At 36.6% G+C, this 21186-nt stretch overlaps 1 pseudogene; it reads right to left on the minus strand.

The window, feature by feature from the left end:
- Nucleotides 1–12057: 12057 nt before the first annotated feature.
- Nucleotides 12058–12154, minus strand: LOC127116660 (uncharacterized; annotated as a pseudogene).
- Nucleotides 12155–21186: the final 9032 nt, after the last annotated feature.

The following is a 21186-nucleotide window of genomic DNA, read 5'->3' on the forward strand; positions in this document are numbered from 1 at the left end:
TAAATCAGATATCAATACTAAAAATTAGATTTGCAGTTCCCTGTCAAGTCCACACCTGTTCATTATCATAGTCCTATGCTTTATCTCATCTTCTTAAACTAAGTTCAATTTACATTGTTCACCCTTAAATACAATTTTTGTACCGGAATAATTAAAATGTACTCTCTCTGTCTCATAAAAAGTATTTTATTTGAACAATGCATAATTCTTAAGAAAATAATTAGATGTGTTGGTTTTTATAATAATCCTAATATTGTTTACTAGAATACCTCTATTAATTGTTATTAAAAGAGTTGTTGAATAAAGTGAAAGTTAATAAATTATAGTATAATAGTGGAAAAATAATAATAAGTATTGCATTGATATTGTAAAAAGATAATTATTTTGAGACAAAGAAAAAATGCAAATGAAATACTTTTTATGAGACTGAAGAAATATCTTTAACTAATACATTTGAGATAATTACTATCTTTATTACCTTTTTAAATTTTTTATGGGTAAAAAGTGAAAAGTTAATACAAATTATATATTTATAGAGTTATATAAAAAATCAACATTTTTATAAAATAATTTAAATTTTTTAGTAATAATTTATTCCTAAATAGATTATTAATATAATTATTAATCCTACTAATATAATTATTAATCCTATTGATATGTTACTGTTATAACTGTTATAAGCAATGCTAAAACAAAAATAATATTTATATATAAGAAAAAAAATGTATGGTTGATCAAAATATTTTTTATACGAAAAAATTATATTTATTATTCAAATATTATTCTTAACAAATATATTGTTGATCCAAATATTTTTATAAAAAGTGTTATTGTTATAAACGGGAATTTTCAAATATTTTTATAAATATTTTCAAAATAATAATATTTATTACGGAAAAAAATACATTGTGGATTCAAATAATTTTATATACTAGAACGACTTAACTATTGATTCACATATTTTTATAAATAATATTAAAACAAAAATAATATTTATATACGGGAAAAAAATACATTATTGATTAAAACATTTTTATATACTGGAAAAAATACTATTGTTATAAATGTGAACAACTTTACTACTGATCCAAATATCGAATAATTGAAATTTATCAAGCATTTTTTTTCAAATATGTAAAAATGATTAAGAAAAATCATTAAAAAAATTGATTTGATATTTAAAAATTGTATTATATCTTATAAAATAGTGTTTTATTTCTAAAAAATACTAAAATGATAATTTTATCTAATATAAGTTTCAATAATTTTTATTTTTAATCATATTATTGTTTAATTATCATCTTCTGCACAAACTACTGGTCCAATTATTGTTATAAACAGGAACAACTTCATTCTTGATTCAAATATTTTTATAAATATTTTTAAAACTAAAATAATGTTTATATATGAGAAAAAATATAGTGTTGATTCAAATATTTTTATATACGGAAGCTATTTTACTATTATTTCAAATATTTTATAAATAATATCAAAACAAAAATGATATTTATATATGGGAAAAATACATTGTTGATTAAAATATTTCTATATGTGTGAAAAAAATACTATTGTTATAAATGAGAACAACTTTACTATTGATCCAAATATTGAATAATAGAAATTTATCGACTATTTTTTTTCAAACATGTGAAAAAGATTAAGAGAACTTATTAAAAAAAATTGAGTAAATATTTAAAAATTATATTCTCTCTTATAAAATAATATCTTATTTATAAAAAAAAACTAAAACGATAATTTATCTAATACAAGTTTTAATAGCTTTTATTTTTAACCATATTAATCTTAATATTGTTGTTTAACTTTCATCTTCTACATTTATTACTATTTTAACTTAAATTTAATAATATTCTTAAATTTTTCTTTTCTTTTTTCATCATTTACTCTTTTTATGACAATTTGCAAACAAATGCACGACCAAAATCATATTCCATCCAAAATTGTACCTCGTGCGCATGCACGGATTTATCTTTAATTTTTATATAAAAATTGAAAATCATACTATCGGAAAACAGGTATTTGAAAGTAGAAAAAAAGCCAAAACATGAATAAACAATTAAAGGAAAGACAACTTATGCATACTAAATGGAAAAGAACAAGTAAATAATTTTGTCTCCTATGCATACTCATCAATTTGTGGTACTTCTCATAAATTGAAATTGTGCATTGAGAACTAACAAACATAATCTTAATAGTAAAGGGTGAATTTATAATTATTAAAAAATATAATGCTTGAATTTATAATTATGATCTTTTAAATAATATGTCAAATGATGTGTTTCTAAACCAAAATATTCACATGGCTAATGTTATATTGAGTTGAACAATAAAGTTGGTACTTTTAAATAAAGTGATAGATTTTGTCATGGCACCCTTCAATTTTTTTTATATAATATCAAAAATATTCTTTCTAAAAAGTATAGTAGTAAAAAATCTAATAGGGTAATAAAAAATGTGATATACATAAAAAAAAGTCAGGTAGTCCAATAAAGAAATTTGATATGTATAATTTTTTTTTGAGATTATCAGATATTTTTAATTGCCCTAACAAATCTGGTTGTGTTTATTTATCGCTTTTTTCAAAAAAAAATAAAAATTCTGAGACTATCGATTTTATAAAGATCTCCAGTGATTACAGAATTTTCCCATAACACAGAAAATCGATAATGTTAAATTTCAACGGATTAGATTTTTCCAACAATTTTGTGTGGTCCATATTGATTTCAGACTTGTATAAATATGCATGCTATATTGTTTAAAAAAACTCTCAATATTAGTATCTCGCATTTGTGTACTTCAACGACGTGAAACCTCTAGTTGCTTTTAGGCTAACAGAGAACATCCCTCTCGCCGTCCCAAAATTCAATATAGAAATCTTGTACATCTTACCGACAACAGAAATGTGGTTAAGATTGAGTACCATTCGCCATCAATCGATAATAAAGAGAATATTATGTTCAGTTAGATTGAACTGAAGACATATGGAGATTTAAATGTCAAGTGGATTTGTCGGCGATATTATCAAGATGTTTAAACGTCCTGAATCATCTAATGGTGTTTAAGTGATTTTCATGTTAAGTTATGTTAAGCAATTTTCATGTTAAGTTATGTCCATCATTCAGTAATGTAATGATATTTTTATCTAGTACAATGTTAAACTTGAGTGTCAACAATATATAAATAATTCAATACAACCCCAAAATAATGTCAGTGAGAGTAAATAATGACCAAGCTAATAAAGTCTACACAGGTCCACCACGAACATTGTGTGCTACCTATAATACCAAAGCATACATCTCACTAGGTGGATCGGTGGCACGTCCTCTGAAATTCCACCATCATGGTAAGATCCATCATCATCAATAAGTTGAGCATATGAGACGATGTGAAGGTGTGATACTATAATGTACCACTATGTAATCATCCTCAAACTAAACATTAAACTACACCTCCACTGCACTATCTCTAATAGCAATGTCATCACTGACATTGTTAGACATAAACCATCTATCAATACCCTCAGATGGAATATTAGGAACTGGTCGAGGGATTCCATGAACATACCAAAACTCATGCAAACATCTTTCAAGAAAATATCTAGCCACTGAACTCTCCCATCGCATATAACCCAAAAATAGCGCAGTGTAATCAAAAGTTCAATGCACTATATGCTCATTGTAGGGTGTCCAAATGACATAACATACAGTCAATGTATTGATCCCCCGCTTGTACTCTTGAAGACCTTCAAAATGTGAATTTCTGGCCCTCCATATGGTGGCCCGTTGGGAGCCAGTGATACGAATACAAACACTCATGTCACAAATGGACTGGAAATGCTCGTATACCCAATAGTGCACAAGATAAGGAAATTACATATACAAAATGTCTTTGAATAATAATAACTAACTAAGTAAAACATAATAAATGTTCATACCTGAAAGAGACTCATATAATCGAAAACATTCCTTGTCTCAAAGATCGTCGCCTCTCCAAGGGAAATATATAGTATCGTCAAAGTAGCACACCCCCATGCCCAGTCGACATACTCAAGCTCAATAAATAGGGAGATATATCTATCATCAATATATACATGAGACTTATCCGCTACGAAAGTACATTCTAACATATCCAACATGTATGCTCTAGCAGATGACTCATACATAGACTGTTCCACTAGTGTCTGATACGTATCCCAGAGCTAGGAGAGACGAAAGTGAGACCCCATATTAAACCTGAAATTCTTCATGACCATGACCTTGATAACCCCCAATTATTGCTCAGTAAAACATGCAAGCTCCTGGTTAATGAGATGAGCGGTAAAGAAGTTTCTTGCAAGAGGGAGATGGAAGAGGAAAGAGACATCATTGATGGTAATCGTCATCTCACCAAACAGAAGATGAAAGAAGAATCTTTCTTTTTGTCATTTCTCAAAAAACGCGTACAACAATGAAGTGTTGAGTATGGTTTGAGAACAATCCACCAAAGGAAGCAGACCGACAACATCAACGATCTCTCTGGCCTCATCAGGCATCTAGACATCAGAGATTTTGTAAACTTTCCCCCATGGATTGTCACCTTCAATGGAAAGCTCCCTTTAACAATTAATGTATAAATCATCAATTATTTTCAATTAAATATTATTAAATAAAAAAAACTTAAGATAAAATATTTATACATTTCCCTGCATAGTTCAAATGATAATATTTTTATGGAAGGGGAGTAGCCATAAAAACACAACTTAATCAACCATATCATAATATTTGTATATAAAATTTACAAAATACTATGAAGATAGTATTTTGGAAATAGGTATTTGAAAATTCAATAATATTTGAATGGAATGGTGTTAGCTGGAGATTTCGACCATTAGGTTGAAGTTCTTTGAAAATATTATGTTTTGGAGAATAATATAAAAATGGCTTTGTGAAGCTATTTATTAAATCCTTTTCTTGGGAGAAAGGACCTTTTTGTCGAAGCTTAAGACTTAGAAGATTTTAGGATCTTCACAAGTTCTCTTCGACATCGGCATTTGGCAGATTCGAAGCTTCGAGCGAGAATCATTTGAAATTCAAACGAAGTAGTTTCGTCAGGCGAACACGTGGAAGCATCTGAGACACGCAGCGCTTGAAAACGTCGAACGTGGCAATCATTTGTGTAAAGACCGTTAGGGTCGAATTGTTATAAATAGGAGTCTTAGTTTTTAGATTTCGTGTGTTCAAACTGATATACAAAATTCACTAAAAATACTCAAAGTACCGGAGCGAGAGAAACGAGTCTTTGCTGAAAATGTATGTATGAAGAACACCATGATTACATTTCATGTTATCTTTTAATGCAAGTTACTTAAATTAAACCATTTACTGTCTTTATTTCTATATAAGCCTTCTATCAAATTGCCTTTATCTTCAAAGTCTTTCATCATTGCTTTTACCTTTACATTTACATTTCGTCAAACCTTTATTTCCAGCACCTTCTCAAACTTAAAACCTTTTACTTCAAGTTATTTATCTTTACTTTTTCCAATTACCTTTGTTATCTTTAAAAAAGCCTTTTTACATCATTACTGCCATTTATCCTTTATCTTTAAAGTCATAAGCCTTTAGATTTCGTTTAGAGTTTATTGTCGAAACACCTTTTACTTTGTACCATTAACGCTAGATAAAGAACCCTAATTACCATTCATAAACCAGAAATAAACTTAATCATGAATCAGATCACTATAACACTAGTTCTCGAGACACATGTCCTAGGATCAATCTAGTCGATCCTGTAAGTTACCAAGATTAATAATATTGGAGGACTAGCGGTTGTTTGTCAGAAATTACTGGTAAACAAATTGGCACGCCCGGTGGGACGGTGTCAAAAGAATTGTTAATTATAATAGTTTATTTTACTTTTACAATACAAAATTGTTGTTATTATTTTGAGTTAAAAAATCATAGTGTTGCATGAACCTTAGAAGTGGTAAAATAGCCAACAATTCGCAACCTATAACCAAAAGAAAATACACAAAAAAGATGGTTAATACAACCAGTCAAGGGGAACAATTTCCTCCCCAGGGAACAGGCACAGTCGAAACAAGTTCAATTGATGCATCCACAGAGATCCCTGGTACACAGGCCATACCAACATCTGGATCCATGGCCTTAAATAATTCGACAACAATGCCTATTATGTCAAGCGTAGCAGACATTTCTGTAAGTTCAATCCCTGACCCGTTTTCGACAATTGTCGGAACCCAACCAACACCTACTACCCCTAGGCCACTGGGATTTGATAATTTTAGGCCCTGGAGAGAATACCCGTATGGAATGCCATCTACTTCCATGGCAGGACTTCAAAATAATACTTTCATATATACCCAACCCCATAATACGGTTGTTTCGCCAATTCAAAATTTTGGTTCTGGCATGAACCATGTAGGTCGAAATACCCAATCACAAGGATTATCCACCCTATTACCTACCCTTACAACGAATAACCAGACAGCCTTTAGACAATAAATGGATGCTAGTAACCATGATATGGTAGGAGTTCTTGCCAGAGAAATGAATACCATTTTTTCTCCCCTAATACAGAATGTAAATAGGACTAACAATGATAATGCCCAAACATACCAACAACTGTCAGCGCATATAGGACGCATAGCAGATTTCCTAGGTGCCCCTCAGTCCTCTGTTCGACGCAGACCAAACCAAGTTATAATCCAGGAAGAAGAACCAACTATAAATCAGGTTCGACCACCTAGACAAGCGCCTGACGAAAGGGTCATGGGGGCAAGATTAGAACAACAACCAGTTCGACAGGAAATCCCTGAAGAACAACCTAGGAGAGTAATGATGGTTAATAGAAACCAGGATGCAGACGAAGTAATTCATAGGGTTAGGCAAGAAAACATGATGGAAAATAACTTAACTACTATGATAGAGAGAATCATGGCCTAGAATGGTCTGAATACAGGACTTCGACGGTCAAATTATACCTCTCCTTTATCAGAATATGTCCTACAAACTGAATTACCAAGGGGTTGTAAAATCCCTAAGTTCACCAAATTCTCAGGGGACAATAGTGAGTCCACTATATAACACATAGCCAGATACATGACTGAGGCAGGGGATTTGGCGAACAGTGAGAACCTAAGAATGAAATATTTCCCCAGTTCTTTAACGAAGAATGCCTTCACGTGGTTTACAACTTTGCCACCAAATTCCATAGATACTTGGCCTCATTTGGAGAGATTATTTCATGAACAATTCTACATGGGCCAAACTAAGATAAGTCTTAAGGAATTAGCCAATATTAAAAGAAAATTCACTGAACCTATAGATGATTATCTGAATAGGTTCCGTTTGTTGAAATCTAGATGCTTTACAGTAGTGCCTGAACATGAATTGGTCGAAATGGCCGCTGGAGGGTTAGACTATTCCATTAGGAAAAAGTTAGATACCCAATATCTAAGAGATATGACCCAATTAGCAGACAGGGTACGACAGGTCGAACGTTTAAAAGCTGAAAAGGCCAGAGCGAATAAGAATTATAAGAAAGAAAGGGTTACTTATGTCGAAGTCGAAGATGAGGAGTCTGAAATCTCTAATGACCCTTATGGTCTCGAGGAATTTGAAGTAGATTTGGCTGAATTAAAAGAAGCACCACCTTATGCTTGTAATTACTTACACCGTCGAATGGCAGGAACCCTGTCGAAACTGAAAAGAATGATAGATTTCCTAAAAAGACTTACACATTTGATGTTACCAAATGTGATGAAATCTTCGATTTATTAGTAAAAGATGGCCAAATGATAGTGCCTCCTAATACCAAAATTCCCCCGTTAGAACAACAGAAGAAAAAAGGCTTCTGTAAATATCATAATTTTTTAGGCCATAAAACCTCACAATGATTTCTTTTCAAGGATCTTATACAGAATGCAATTAAGGATGGCCGCCTCAAGTTCGCTGATAGGGGGAGAAACCAGATGAAGGTTGACGCTGACCTCCTCAACATTGCTGACACAAATTATGCTGAACTTGTCGAAATCAACAAGATTGACATTGTGGAAGTGGAGGCTACGAAGGAAACAGGATCTGAAGGCTATGTGCTAGTTGGAAAGCAGGCTACTGATGGCCTAAGTAATGATATTCCCTTTGGAATTTCTGTCGAAGGTGAACAAGTTGCTGATGTCGAACCAAATGCCACTAAAGGTCTTACTGGGAAGGCAACTGAGGGCCTAAGGAAGAAATTTGAGGAAATTTCAATCGCTGATGGCGCCAATCTAGGTGTCAACATGATGGATCTGAACCACCCCTCCCCCCCCCCCCTAGAGATGGAGGAAGTGGAGAGGTGTCTGAAGATAGAGCAAGAGGGAATGCAGTTTGGCTAACCCAAAGCCAATGAGAGTCTACGTGAATACCTTTGGAGGTGTCACAAAAGAAATTCTAACATGTTGTTGTGCCCAAGGTGTAGCATCATGATGTGTCGAAGGGTGGCTGAAGACTATGAAAGATGGCAACGAACTAAGACTGAGAGAAATTGGAGAAAGGAAAGCCAACTACTGAAGGTGTATCCCAAGCCTGGAGAAAGCCTTCTTGGTTTTATTGTGCGTTGCTACAAGTACGAAACAAAATGCTTGATGTGTCCCAGATGTAGGGCAGTTTACAACAGGGAATTGGCTGAAGTGTTCGAGAGAATTCCATCTAACCAAGGTTGGGATGGACACGGAGGTAACCCGAATATGTACATATTCGACAAGAGGGGAGTTCCTAGGAGGCAAGACAACTCTCACCCAAGGGCGAAAGAGTTACGTTTAAGCTTCCGGCAGAAGTCCCTGAGGACAAATGGACTCAGGTGGGGTCGAAGAAGGGAAAGTGGAAAAGTTTTAAGGATGGAGGAAGAACCTCTTGGGCTTATAGAAAACAGTTTCAGGCATCTAAGAGAGAGGCTATCGTACTGGAGAACTACAAAGGAAAGAATCCCATGTCAAGGTCCCAGTGGATAAGACATCAGAGGTTGAGGAAGGCTGAAAGAGAGATGACTTCGAGGGAGATTGGAGAATCCAGCAACAGCAAAGTCCCCTCAAATGTTACAAATTCGACCAAACCCCCTGTAGGAAGGAAGTTGTTTTCATGTGAAAAGAAAAACACAAATCAGAAAGTTCAAGAGGAACAAATAAGGGAGGAAGAAATGCTCACTGACGACTTTGAGTTCGACTGAGTGTCATCTGTTAATAGAAATTGCAATGTGGTATCAGTTCTGCCATACGAATATAATCAGGAGATGGAGATTGAAGACAATGAGGAAGCAGATGTTGTGGAGATGGCGAAGCATAAACCTGTGTGTTACTATGTTCTCAACAACGACGTTGTCGAAAAGCATAATGCCCTTTTTGAAAGGCCTCACCAAGGGATGCAGAACCATCTCAAGCCCCTATACATTAGAGTTAAAGTTGAACATGTAGGGGTGAACAAAGTTCTGGTGGACGGAGGGGCAGCAGTCAATCTGATGCCTCATTTCATGTTAAAAAAGATAGGTATGTTTGATACTGATGTTAAACCTCATAATATGGTATTTTCGAACTATGAGGGTAAGATAGGGCAGACTCTGGGTGTCATACAAGTAGATCTGATGATAACATGAAATTATATCACATTTTAGGACTTAATTCAATTAGATTATATTATCATTTACTTTAATTTATCTCATTTTATCAGATATTATGCGGTATTTCCTTTCTATTTATGTCAGGTATCCATTTTGAAGAAAAAGTGAAAAATGGAAGAAAATGAGGTGCAAAAAGGAGAGAAAAAGAACCAAAGGCCAAAGCCCAGCCCAAAGCGCACAAGAAACCAATGCTGTGCCTGTGACGGACGTCACAGGGGGCGTGACGAGCGTCACGCAAAACAGCCTTGTGACGGACGTCACACATGGTGTAACGAGCGTCACACCATTCCACTATCTTTTTGGCGCAAGTAACGCCCTCAGAAGACTTGAAGAGACGCTGAGGAGTTTGTGTCCTATATCCACGCCATGCATTTAGCCACGTTGAAGACCCTGGGGAAACGAAAAGCAGTTACCAACACCAATATAAATAGCTACTTCAAAAACCTAAAAGGGTTCCTCGGTTTTTCCACGCTCACGCTGCCGAAGCTTTTCCAATTTTCTTTCTTTTTACGCTTCTGCAATTTTCTTTTCCAGCAACTTAACATTGTTTATTTATTTATTTCTTTTGCAAGTTCTACATTCTTTTTCCCTTGCAATTTACCTTTCCCTTTTTAGCATTTAGATATTTTTCGCATAATAGTTTCTACACCGGAAACTATTGTGTAACTTTTTATCGGATCTAACCTTACGTTAGATTCTAGTTTTATTTCCTTGGTTTAATTTATTGTTTAATTGAAGAATCCAAGAACAAATCCTACCGGCTTGTGGTGGAGTGTTCAAGACTATTGTTTAACGCATTCAGGTTCTTTAATCATTATTTAATGCTTTGTTTTATTAATTATTTATATTATCTGCCTGGGATGAGTCTGTTTATGCATGATATGTATTTCTGTTTGTTTAGCATGTCTGGCTAATTCGCCTAGATATCGGTATGTAAAGTAAGCGAAATAAGGGATCAAGGCTAAGTCGGTCTAATTAAACTTAAAATTAAAATCAATCTTTTTACGGTCTCAATTTACAGGTTTAATAACAAGATTTTTTACAAAAGTAAAAGACATAAAGAAGTTAAAATCAATAGAGCGAGAGTTTGAGGTTTTAACTGGACAGTGTAAATTAGGCATTAATTCTAGATCAGGGCGAGAGCAAGTTTTAGAGTTAATTAAATTCTGACCTTTTCCAAAAAGTATTTTTAAAGATTGAATGTGAGGATGAGAGTTAAGCATTCGGGTTTAATTGTATAACCTAAGTCAACAGAGCGAGAGTTTGAGATAAGGGTGTTTAAAACGGTCAGTGTTTTCTTAAAAAGAGTTTCTGCAACTTTATTACTTTCAAAAAGTGGTTTTTGACTTAATTATAAGTGACAGCTACATTAACATAAAATCATGGTTTATTCAACAGAGCGAGAGTTTGAGATAAAACCTTTAATCAATATAGTTAACTGAAACGATTTATTTTAAAACCAAGAAACCGACAAAGAATTGATTCCCTAATTACGACGAACTACATACCGATATCCGCTTTATTAATATTTAATCTAGATCTTAGTTTAGCTTTAGCTTTTCCCCCAAACAATCAAAGTATTACCTGCCTTAGCTTTACGAAGTAACCTTAGATAACGGTATATCGATTCATAAGTCCCTGTGGGATCGATATCTTTTAAAACTACGCGATAGAACTGTGCACTTGCAGTTTGTACCCCAATTTCGACTCACGAAGTCGAGCGATCAAGTTTTTGGCGCCGTTGCCGGGGACTTTTATTTAATCGATATCGTAACTCTTCCGTTACGCTGTAGAGACTAAGGTTTCTTTTTCTTCTATTCTTTCTTTCGTTGATTTGTATGCCACGCACTCGCTCACAAGGCGAACCGCTCTATCTACGAATCAACGATATCGAACTATATCTCCGAGTCTTACGACGAATTCGGGAATATCGTGCTGCAAACAATCTCCCTCCTATAGAACTTCCTGATTTCAAAAACCTTTTTCCTTCGATAACCGAGATGGCAGAACCAGCTCGTGCTCTTAGAGATTACGCCGCTCCATCGCAAGATGAGCCGCATTCAAGTATTGCTCCGCCCGCAATCGAAGCAAACAACTTCGAACTTAAACCTTCGCTGTTGCAGGCGGTGCAACAGAACCAATTCTCTGGAAATCCTACCGAGGATCCAAACCTTCATTTATCCGTATTTGTTCAATACGCTGATACTGTTAAAGCTAATGGTGTCACTTCAGAGGCAATTCGACTTCGTCTTTTTCCTTTCTCATTAAGAGATAGCGCTAGAAGATGGCTTCAATCTCTCCCTTCCAACTCAGTCACCACATGGAACGAGTTGAAGAAAGTTTTTCTTGCCCGATACTTTCCGCCAAGCAAAACAGCTATGTTAAGAGCCCAGATAAACGGATTTAAACAGAAAGACAACGAGTCTCTCTTCGAAGCATGGGAAAGATACAAAGACATGAGACTTTGCCCACACCATGGTTTGGAAGACTGGTTAGTAATTCACACATTTTATAATGGTCTCTTATACAACACAAGGTTAACAATAGACGCCGCTGCAGGTGGTGCATTAATGAACAAACCTTATGCTGATGCTTACCAGCTTATCGAGAGCATGGCCCAAAACCACTATCAGTGGGGAACCGAACGAACAACGGTGGAAAAACCTCAAACGAAAACTGGCATGTACGAGATAAGTAACCTTGATCACGTTAACGCAAAAGTGGATGCTTTGGTCCAGAAAATTGAAAGTTTAAACGTATCACCTCCAGCCGCCGTGGTTGCTATAACTCAGAATTGCGAGGTCTGTGGAATCCAAGGCCACACTCCTACGGACTGTCAACTCTTGACAGGAATCCAAGCAGAGCAAGTAAACTATGCTCAAGGAAGCCCCTACTTGAATACCTATAACTCAAATTGGAAGAACCATCCAAACTTTTCATATAAGAGCAATAATGCTTTGTACGCACCTGGACAGTCTCCAAATCAAGCCCCATCTATACCTCCGGGATATCAGAAACCGAACCCATCCATGCCTAACAATAACGCCCCTAGGAAATCCAACTTGGGAATCATGATGGAAAACTTTATAGCTTCCCAACAACAAACCAATAAAGATTTCTTAAACCAGAATGTACACACTGGCGAACAACTTAAACAACTAGCAAGCAAAGTAGATGCCTTGGCTACCCATAACAAAATGCTGGAAACACAAATATCACAAGTAGCCCAACAACAAGCACCTACTGCTGCCCCAACTGGTACATTCCCTGGACAGCCCCAACCTAACCCGAGAAGCCACGCTCATGCAATTATATTAAGAAGTGGAACGGAAGTGGAAGGACCGTCTGATCCAAGGATAGAAAACCAAAACCCTAAGAAATCAACTGAGGAAAGTGAACTTAAGGAAAAGGAAGAGAGTAATAAGGAAACCCTAGAAAAGAAGGAACCTTATGTACCTCCACCACCTTACAAACCACCTATACCTTACCCTCAAAGGCTTGTTAAAACCAAAGATGCGAGCCAATTTAGAAAATTTGTTGATCTCCTTAAACAATTAAACGTTACAATTCCGTTCACCGAAGCTATTACGCAGATGCCCTCATATGCTAAATTCTTAAAAGAAATCCTTTCTAATAAGAGGAAACTTGAGGATAGCGAAACCGTTACACTCCCTGCCGAATGTAGCGCTATAATCCAAAACATGCCCCCTAAACTCAAGGATCCAGGTAGTTTCTCTATACCCTGTCACATAGGAAAATTTGTCATCGACAAAGCCTTATGCGATTTAGGAGCCGGAATTAGCGTTATGCCTTTATCCATATGTAAGAAACTGGAAATGGGAGAATTAAGACCAACCAAAATGTCTGTGCAACTAGCAGATCGTTCCATCAAATATCCTGTAGGAATCCTTGAAAACGTTCCCGTACGCATAGGTCAATTCTACATTCCCACTGATTTTACAATTATGGATATTAGAGAAGATGATATTACACCCATTATACTGGGAAGACCATTCTTAGCAACTGCCGGTGCAATCATAGACGTAAAACGAGGACGACTCACCTTCGAAGTAGGTGAAGAGAAAATTGAGTTCATTCTTTCCAAATTCTTGAAAGCACCTGCAATAGAAGATACATGTTACTTCATGGATATCATCGATGAATGCATAAAAGAAGCAGAGTTAGGAGAAGACAAATCACCTGACTGCCTTGTAGAAGACAAATCATACCAATGTTTAGCAATAACACCGGACCCTACGCAATGTCTTAACAAACCAACCCCTGACCTGAAAACACTTCCCAAAAATCTGAGATATGAATTCCTAGACTTAGAACTTGAACGACCTGTGATAGTTAATGCAGATCTAGGAAGACTCGAAACAGAAAAACTCCTACATATCTTAAGGAAGTACCCCACCGCACTAGGGTACCACATCACCGATCTTAAAGGAATAAGTCCTTCTATTTGTATGCACCGCATCATGTTAGAAGAAGACTGTAAAACCTCTAGGGAACACCAGAGAAGACTAAATCCGATCCTAAGTGAGGTAGTAAAAAAGGAAATAACCAAGTTATTGGAAGCAGGTATTATATATCCTATATCTGATAGCAAATGGGTTAGTCCTGTACACGTTGTACCAAAGAAAGGAGGCATAACCGTTATTGAAAACGAAAAAGGGGAAACTATAACTAAACGAATCGAATCGGGATGGAGAATGTGCATTGACTATAGGAAACTAAACAAAGCAACCCGAAAAGATCATTTCCCTTTACCATTCATTGACCAAATGTTAGAACGATTAGCAAAACATTCACATTTCTGTATACGGACAAAGTTTCGAAGAATGCCTTGAAAACCTGGAAAGAGTTCTTGAGCGATGTGTAAAAGTAAACTTAGTACTTAATTGGGAAAAGTGCCACTTTATGGTACAAGAAGGAATTGTTTTAGGACACATCATCTCGAACAGAGGAATTGAAGTAGACAAAGCCAAAATAGAGGTAATCGAAAATCTTCAACCCCCAAGAACCGTGAGAGAAGTACGAAGCTTTTTAGGACACGCCGGTTTTTACCGACGATTCATCAAAGACTTCTCTAAGATAACTAAACCTTTAACCGGACTGTTGATGAAAGATGCCGAATTCATATTCGACGATAACTGTTTAAAAGCATTTCAAACGCTTAAGCAAGCATTGATCTCCGCACCCATAATGCAGACACCAGACTGGAATGAACCATTCGAAATAATGTGCGATGCTAGCGATTATGCTGTAGGTGCTGTGTTAGGACAACGCCAGGATAAAAAGCTTCACGTTATATATTACGCAAGCAGAACCCTGGATGAAGCGCAAATGAATTACGCCACTACCGAGAAAGAACTCCTAGCAGTGGTATTTGCGCTAGATAAATTCCGTTCTTACTTGGTAGGAGCCAAAATAATAGTCTACACTGATCACGCTGCTATCAGGTACCTTTTAACAAAAAAAGATGCTAAACCTAGACTCCTAAGATGGATCTTGTTGCTACAAGAATTCGACTTAGAAATCAAGGACAAGAAAGGAACTGAAAACGTAGTAGCAGACCACCTCTCTAGACTTGAGAACCTTGAACCGGAAAAAACATCAATTAATGATGATTTCTCGTATGACAAACTTATAGCTACTTTGGAAGAGAACAACTCCGACAAACGAGTAGAAACCACCTTAGCTATATCCGTCACACCGTGGTACGCTGATCTAGTCAATTATTTAGCTGCCGGAATAGTCCCACCTACTTTATCTTACCAACAGAAGAAACGATTCTTCTACGACATAAAACACTATTACTGGGATGATCCCTTACTTTTCAAAAGAGGCCCCGATGGTATTTTCCGTCGATGTATACCCGAAGAAGAGGTAGAAAATATAATCCAACACTGCCACTCCGCTCCTTATGGTGGACACACAAGTACATCCAAGACCTGCTCTAAAATCCTACAAGCTGGCTTCTATTGGCCAACTATATGGAAGGACGTACATGCGGCTATTAAGGAGTGTGACAGATGTCAACGCACGGGAAACATATCTAGACGTGACGAAATGCCGCAAAAAGGTATTTTGGAAGTAGAGATTTTTGACGTGTGGGGAATAGACTTCATGGGACCTTTCCCATCCTCTTTCGGTAACAAATACATACTCGTGGCAGTTGACTACGTATCAAAGTGGATCGAAGCTATAGCTTCTCCAACAAATGACACCCGAGTAGTAACTAGACTCTTTAAAAATATAATATTTCCGAGATTTGGCATCCCAAGAATAGTAGTCAGTGATGGTGGATCACACTTTATATCCAAGGTACTCGAAAAACTACTACTTAAGTATGGAGTGAGACATAGGATAGCAACACCTTACCACCCTCAAACCAGTGGACAAGTGGAAGTATCTAACAGAGAAATCAAGCAAATACTAGAAAAAACGGTCGCCACTTCAAGGAAAGATTGGTCATTGAAATTACCAGAAGCTTTGTGGGCATACCGAACTGCTTATAAAACCCCCATAGGGACGACCCCATTTAAGCTCATTTACGGAAAGTCCTGTCACCTCCCGGTAGAATTAGAACATAAAGCCTATTGGGCTATTAGAAATCTGAATCTAAACTATAAAGCCGCCGGTGAAAAGAGAATCCTTGACATAAATGAATTAGAAGAACTCAGAAGAGACGCCTATGAAAATGCCAGAATCTACAAAGAAAGAACAAAACAATGGCATGACAAGCGTATATCAAGGAAAATCTTCAAGCAAGGCGACGCAATCCTTTTATTTAACTCTAGACTAAAGTTATTCCCGGGAAAACTCCGATCCAGATGGTCAGGACCTTTTCATATCACTAACATCTTCCCCAGTGGAGCAATAGAAATTAAAGGCAAATCCACAGAACCGTTTACCGTAAACGGGCAACGTCTAAAACACTATCATTATGCGGAAACCAATGGAGATTCGCAAATCCTACACTTAGACGAAATGCCCCCAGGACCTACAGATTATACTTAACAGTTTCTTTGTCGAGCTTGCGACATTTAAACAAAGCGCTTAGTGGGAGACAACCCACAATTATTTTCTTATTCTATTATTATCATTTTCCTATTTTTTTCTTTTCTTTCCTAAATTATTCTTTTAATTTCTGTTTAGTATTGATTCCTGATTTATTTTAATTCAAAAAAAAATATATATATATATATATATATATATATAATAATAATTTTTCCTCTTTCGGCATTTGGCCAAATCCTGACTAAAACTCATGTTTTCTTTTCTCTAGCTAACACTAACCAGATGGGACATTTTGATCGTATGAGTATCAAATTCAGAGGAATGGCTCAGAAACAAAAGTTTGAAGAACTAGCCACTAGAGAGATGCTACCTAGTTTATATGCTGATGATTGGGCTATGACTGCCCTTGGACTTAGACAGAGTGTCCTGTATTTGCTGAACCAGATAGGATGGGAGACATCCCCTATCCTGAGACATTTCACCACCTACCGGAGACTCACACTAGAATTCCTTAGCTCATTAATCTATCTACCCAGCCATGGAAAAGGAATTAGCAGAGGTTTTATCCAGTTCAGAATGTTCAATATGGAGTACCAATTTAATATTAGAGACTTTACCAATCTTTTGGGTTTTCCTACATCCTTTGACACATTCACAGTAAGCCAGGAAGAACTTTTTGAACATAGAGAACTTGAACACTTTTGGGGTAAGCTGACTGGAAATGATGAGCCCGAAGAACATGAGTTTCTCTCTGGAAACATACACAACCCGGCTTTTCGCTATTTCCATAAGATCCTGACCCACACTTTATTTGGGAAGAAGTCAAATAGTACTTCAGTTTCACGTGATGAACTCTTCATCATATTTTGTGCTTCCCAGAACCGTCCAGTGAACGGTGCCACTTTTATGTTAGCTAATTTGGACCACCTTATCCAGGATGAGCAAGCACCCATTAGAATAGGCGGTTTGATAACTATGATAGGAAATGCCATTGGATTACGTCAGCCTATGCTTGACCTTAGCCCTTTTTGTGGCATTACCACTATGAGTATACCCTTCCTCTTCAACACTATGTTTATAGCGAACCTTGGGACTGATGAGTTTGAGCTTATTATTGATAACCAGGTTCTCTGCCTATTCACCATGACCGATCCTAGGACTAGCATTCATAACCGCAGTAACTGGCTCTATAACCTGAACGAAACTCCCACTCCTGCTGGATCCACTGAATCCATCCAGGACTATGAGATTTGTGATGACTATGAGACTTATGATGACCAGATCCCTCATGCTGAATCTGACCCTGAGACACCATCCGGCTATTATGATATTGACCCTCCTCCTCAGCCTGTTCAGACCGAAGAATCAGCCATATCCGACCTCCGGCATCATATGCCCGGAACTGATTATAACACCGCCATTGAAGCTTTGATGTCAGAACAAGACGCCCTCAGAGGAGAATTTACTAACATGAGACACGAAGTTCTAGGATACATGAGCAGTATGACAGATCAGTTTCACGAGTTGCTACATCGTGTTAACTCTTTTGCTCCTCCGGCCAGAGATCGTACAGAGGGATAGAATTTAGTTATTTTTCTAAGCTATTTAGTTTTAAGTTAGATTAGTCATTAATGTTATTTGAATTCATGTTCACATTTATTTCTCTTTCATTTCATTGTTTTCCTTTCCTGTAATACATTATGATCATTTTATTGAAGTTGTTTATTTAATTTTATTATGCAATAGCTATTATGCTCTACTGTTGCTACCTATGAATTATTATTATACAAAGCAGATTAAGCGTGCGCAATAAATTAAATTGCAGAATAAACCAATCATAAGCAAAACAAAACAAAATAAATAACAAAAATAAAATCCACGCTACTGAAGCCTTGCCAAAATGGAATGTGTGACGAGCGTCACACAAATCCATAACGGACGGCACACCAAGTGCCTGTTACGAACGTCACACTTCTGTGACGAGCGTAACACCCTTCAGACTAGTGAACGTTAAGGAGCCGTTGGAGACGAACGTTACACCTTTCTATTTTTTACCTTCCCCATTAATTTCCATTCAACCACACTTAATTACTTTTCAACCACTTCTTCTTTCCAACTTCCAAATTCTTCTTCTATAAATACCCACCAAACCTTCCTTCATTCACCACAAACAATTGTCTCCTATCCAATACATTTCTTTTCTTTCCAAATCACCCCCTCAAGATTCATTCATCACAATGGCGGGAAATCAGAATTTTGGAAATATCATCTTCCGATCCGAAGATGAAAATTATCAAAGGGAGCAATTCGAGCGTTTCCAACAGCGAGGCGTCGTTTCCACCAGGTACCCCGATTTCACTTGTTTACAACAATTAGGCTTACTCCAAGGTATCAAATGGATGCTCCGTCAAGCCAACCTAACCTTCCTTTGCACTCATAATCAACCCACCTACCCATCCCTAACCTTAGAATTCTTAAGTTCATACGACTACACCACTCCCGCCGGTGAAGACGAATTTTTAACCGGTACCGCAACCTTCCGTATGTTCAACACCGAGTACTCCTTAACCCAAAACCAATTGAGTACCATGCTACAATTTCCCATAGAAGGTCTGCTACACCCCAGAATCCCTCCAAACTCAAACTGGAACACAGTTGGCGTTTTCGGCCTTTTTAAGAAAATTTCCGGTATAGATACCTACAACTGGGAAGAGCTCCTTCTCTCCCATATACATAACCCCACCGTCCGGTACTTTATCCGCATCTTGCAAAACACAATTTTTGGAAGACCAAACAACAGCAAGTTCAACTCAAAGGAACTATTCTTCCTCCAATGCGTCTTCGAACCGGATACTCAGGTAAACGCCGCCTCCTTTCTATTTCATCATATCCGCACCTTATGTGCTAGAGGCCGGCAACCTTTTATAATTGGTGGATTAATCACCACCATCGCACTTGTTCTAAACCTAGGGGATAAACTCCACACTTTAGAATCTCTACCTCCCCTATCTATGGATATCAGCTATTGTCGCTCCAGCCGCCTGATTAAGAACAGAGTAGGCGGAGGATATTATCTTATGGTGAACAACCAGGCAGTCCCAAGCGTTGTTCTACCAAATACTGCCCTCACTGATGTCACAAACCCCGACCGCCACCTCTACGATCTAAACGCTCCTGAAACCACCGAGCCTTTACAAACAAACCCACAAACAGATGCGTTTGAAGCAATGGAACAAGGTGATCATCCGCCTACACAACAGTCAGTCCCGCTCAACCCTTCCAGTAATGCAACTGGCCCATCCTCCCAACGTCGTCGACGAAGAAGGCCTGCAACCAACGACGACATTATGGATGCTATCGATGGTATGCAGGCACAGAATGTCGAAATGTTGCAGATGATGCGTCAAATGCAACAGCAACAGGAAGCTAGGAATGCCATAACCGACCAGCGGTTTACTGAGTTGTTCAGCAGGTTCGACAACTTAGACTTACGTCCGAGATCACCAGGTCCAAGAACCAGAGGCGGAAGACAACCTTAGTTGTAGTTTCTTTTTCCTTTCAATATTGTATTTCATTTCCTTAAAACATTGGGGACAATGTTTAATTTAAGTATGGGGGGGAAAACTTGTTCTTCCTATTTCCATTTTTCAAGTATGTACCTTTCCTTTTAATGTTATTTCCCTCTATTATTTATATAAAATATATATATATATATATATATATATATATATATATAAATTTTTAAGTTAAGTCCCGAGTGTGAAAATTTCTATTATCTATTCCCTCAAAAATTTTCATGAGCCATAACAAAAATTTAACACACCCAATAAGTACAAAAGTTGCTTACTTTATAAAACTTGAGTGAAATCAAGACAAAAATCATTACCATAACAACGCTCTGAGAACCTCAACATGTTAGATCAGGATAAGTACCTATTATACCAATCCCTTGAACTTTTAGTTTTATAGTAACCCCGAGTAGTTTATACGAGAAGTCAGCACCATCTTAATAGCAAACTACGTGGAGAGCCGATGAATATAAGTGAATGATTCCCAAAGTAACATAAATATATATATATATATATATATATATATATATATATATATATATATATATATATATATATATCAGGAAATGCACTAATTAAGTTAGGTGATCCTTACCAGATCATTTAATCTAAAGGTTGCAGATCATACAAAAGCATAATATGAAAGATCCATTATGAGTTGGTTCAGCAGGTATCTGGTGCTGAACTTGGTAGGGCGGACTACGGTCCGATCCCCCGCAATTTGCATTGGACTGAATAACGAAGTTATCCGACTTATGTACCAGAACTTCTAGCAAAAAGGGGGATCATAATCACTAACCGGTTACTCCACTATGTGCGCGAAAAGATAAAGGGCTTAATGTGATTTCGCTAGAATGAAAACGGGTGAAATAAGAGTAAGGGAACTAGGATAGCTATAATAGGGTACTTGAACTGATTT

This window comes from Lathyrus oleraceus, chromosome 1 (assembly GCF_024323335.1).
Source record: "Lathyrus oleraceus cultivar Zhongwan6 chromosome 1, CAAS_Psat_ZW6_1.0, whole genome shotgun sequence".
In the NCBI taxonomy this organism is placed as follows: Eukaryota; Viridiplantae; Streptophyta; class Magnoliopsida; order Fabales; family Fabaceae; genus Lathyrus; species Lathyrus oleraceus.